The sequence below is a fragment of the Myxocyprinus asiaticus genome, chromosome 45, assembly GCF_019703515.2.
Source record: "Myxocyprinus asiaticus isolate MX2 ecotype Aquarium Trade chromosome 45, UBuf_Myxa_2, whole genome shotgun sequence".
NCBI classification, from domain to species: Eukaryota; Metazoa; Chordata; class Actinopteri; order Cypriniformes; family Catostomidae; genus Myxocyprinus; species Myxocyprinus asiaticus.
This window is the reverse complement of record NC_059388.1, coordinates 2,762,416-2,765,578: the sequence shown is the minus strand read 5'-3', so window position 1 is coordinate 2,765,578 and position 3,163 is coordinate 2,762,416. Positions and strand designations below refer to the sequence as shown.

The 3,163-nt window shown below is 43.4% G+C and overlaps 1 non-coding gene and 1 pseudogene across 1 annotated transcript; both read left to right on the top strand.

Moving 5' to 3' along the window:
- Window positions 1-604: 604 nt before the first annotated feature.
- Window positions 605-781, top strand: LOC127435509 (uncharacterized; annotated as a pseudogene).
- Window positions 782-2,722: 1,941 nt separating this feature from the next.
- LOC127435505 (U1 spliceosomal RNA) lies at window positions 2,723-2,886 on the top strand. The gene has a single exon (XR_007896243.1). It is a non-coding gene; the product is annotated as a U1 spliceosomal RNA (small nuclear RNA).
- Window positions 2,887-3,163: the final 277 nt, after the last annotated feature.

Below are 3,163 nucleotides of genomic sequence, written 5' to 3'. Positions count from 1 at the left end.
CAACAATTTACCTCGCTCTGGCTCACCTTCAATGCAATCAAGGATGCCATCTGGTCCACCAGAAACCTGCTGGTGTGGAAACACGTTACGGTCCCCCTCCACGCGAGCGAGCGAATTGTAACATCAACGCTGCAGGGGTACCGGGCGCTGTTATTCGGATGGGGGGGGCCGGGGTCACACGGAAGAGGTCCCGGACGCCACTGTATTTGGCCGCCCGTAGATGCACCCTTACCACCAGTGGCTGCGGGAACAGCGGGCCAGCGGGCCGGAGGAGAGCGAATCTCCTCTGGGCCCCTGAAGCGGTAGTCCAGGTGCCTGTTCTGGAGACTAGGGTGATGGCCCACTTGATAAGGACTCACTCGCAGTCCTGAACAACAAGACTTTTTTAGCATTTTGGTGGCTTTTACCCTTTTTATTTTATTTTACATTTTTAACAACACACTGTTTTAACACAAACTGTTCAATGGACTTTTGCACATGGAAACAAATGGCTCACAAAATGATACAAATATCTTTACCTTTATTTTTATTTTGTGATATCAGTGCAACAGACCTTGTAAATATAAAAAAATGTTGTTGTGTATTTTAACAGATGTTTGTAATAATAAATTTTTTTCGAAAGAAAAAATCTGTTCTTATCAGTTTAATATCTGATACGTCTCCTATCCGGGGACCATATATTAAATTGCTTTTTGGGCCTGGGAGATGGAAGCGGGGCTTGCTCCGTCCACTCCACGTATCGACTTGGTATTGCAGTATCTCCAAGCACGGTGCGCTCCCCTGAAAAGCAGAGATCTTTGTTTATCGAGAAAATTAGTGTCTGAGAGAAGGCGCGCAAACGAGGAATCTTTACTTCTCGTGTGCGCGTACAGTGAACGCACCGCCGACTCATCGGCCGAGAGCGAATGGTATAGCAGTGCTGTCGCTCACTCCTGAAACCACAAGCAGTCACAAGGCAGAAAACTAATCCACAGACTTGGTAGCCTTAAAAGTTGGAATTTAAAGTTGGTGTACACGCCTGTCTAATTGCAAAGCGCAGTCACATACTGGGAGTTGTGGATCATGTGTTTGTATATGAGATCAACGTTGGTATGAATGGTAAAGAGGAGAATGGGCCCTCTGCCCTGGAGCTTGTGCATTTATACTTTCAGGTGCATCTCAATAAATTAGAATGTTGTGGAAAAGTTCATTTATTTCAGTAATTCAACTCAAATTGTGAAACTCGTGTATTAAATAAATTCAATGCACACAGACTGAAGTAGTTTAAGTCTTTGGTTCTTTTAATTGTGATGAGTTTGGCTCACATTTAACAAAAACCCACCAATTCACTATCTCAAAAAATTAGAATACATCATAAGACCAATAAAAAAACACTTTTAGTGAATTGTTGGCCTTCTGGAAAGTATGTTCATTTACTGTATATGTACTCAATACTTGGTAGGGGCTCCTTTTGCTTTAATTACTGCCTCAATTCGGCGTGGCATGGAGGTGATCAGTTTGTGGCACTGCTGAGGTGGTATGGAAGCCCAGGTTTCTTTGACAGTGGCCTTCAGCTCATCTGCATTTTTTGGTCTCTTGTTTCTCATTTTCCTTTTGACAATACCCCATAGATTCTCTATGGGGTTCAGGTCTGGTAAGTTTGCTAGCCAGTCAAGCACACTAACACCATGGTCATTTAACCAACTTTTGGTGCTTTTGGCAGTGTGGGCAGGTGCCAAATCCTGCTGGAAAATGAAATCAGCATCTTTAAAAAGCTGGTCAGCAGAAGGAAGCATGAAGTGCTCCAAAATGTCTTGGTAAATGGGTGCAGTGACTTTGGTTTTCAAAAAACAAAATGGACCAACACCAGCAGATGACATTGCACCCCAAATCATCACAGACTGTGGAAACTTAACACTGGACTTCAAGCAACTTGGGCTATGAGCTTCTCCACCCTTCCTCCAGACTCTAGGACCTTGGTTTCCAAATGAAATACAAAACTTGCTCTCATCTGAAAAGAGGACTTTGGACCACTGGGCAACAGTCCAGTTCTTCTTCTCCTTAGCCCAGGTAAGACGCCTCTGACGTTGTCTGTGGTTGAGGAGTGGCTTAACAAGAGGAATATGACAACTGTAGCCAAATTCCTTGACATGTCTGTGTGTGGTGGCTCTTGATGCCTTGACCCCAGCCTCAGTCCATTCCTTGTGAAGTTCAAACAAATTCTTGAATCGATTTTGCTTGACAATCCTCATAAGGCTGCGGTTCTCTCGGTTGTGCATCTTTTTCTTCCACACTTTTTCCTTCCACTCAACTTTCTGTTAACATGCTTGGATACAGCACTCTGTGAACAGCCAGCTTCTTTGGCAATGAATGTGTGTGGCTTACCCTCCTTGTGAAGGGTGTCAATGATTGTCTTCTGGACAACTGTCAGATCAGCAGTCTTCCCCGTGATTGTGTAGCCTAGTGAACCAAACTGAGAGACCATTTTGAAGGCTCAGGAAACCTTTGCAGGTGTTTTGAGTTGATTAGCTGATTGGCATGTCACCATATTCTAATTTTTTGAGATAGTGAATTGGTGGGTTTTTGTTAAATGTGAGCCAAACTCATCACAATTAAAAGAACCAAAGACTTAAACTACTTCAGTCTGTGTGCATTGAATTTATTTAATACACGAGTTTCACAATTTGAGTTGAATTACTGAAATAAATGAACTTTTCCATGACATTCTAATTTATTGAGATACACCTGTACCTGGTAGGGGAGACACTATGATCATGAAGGTGGTTCACCCAGGTCGAGGCTCGGCCATTGCACTTCAGCTGTGCTGACCCCTGCGAATTCCCCAAATGTGGGAATCTCGACTGCATAATTTCTGGTAGTGGGGGACTGCGTCCGCGCTCTCCCCTGGTCGTTCGTTTAAAAATAATACTAAAGTTTTATCAGTTGTGTTAGTCGTGCTGTGCTGTCAATTGCTGTGCTTCACTAACCGCGAACTTTGATGTTACCTTCTGCGCGTACAAGTTCGTTCGTTTTACATTGGTTGGATTCAAGACAGCATAAAACGATGTTGAAAGACTCACATTCTTTTATACAATATTGTGAATCATAAGCGACGATCCTGCATCGGTAGCAGATACAGATTCCGTTTATTTCTCTTTTGCATCTCCATGTGTAGAAACGGAAT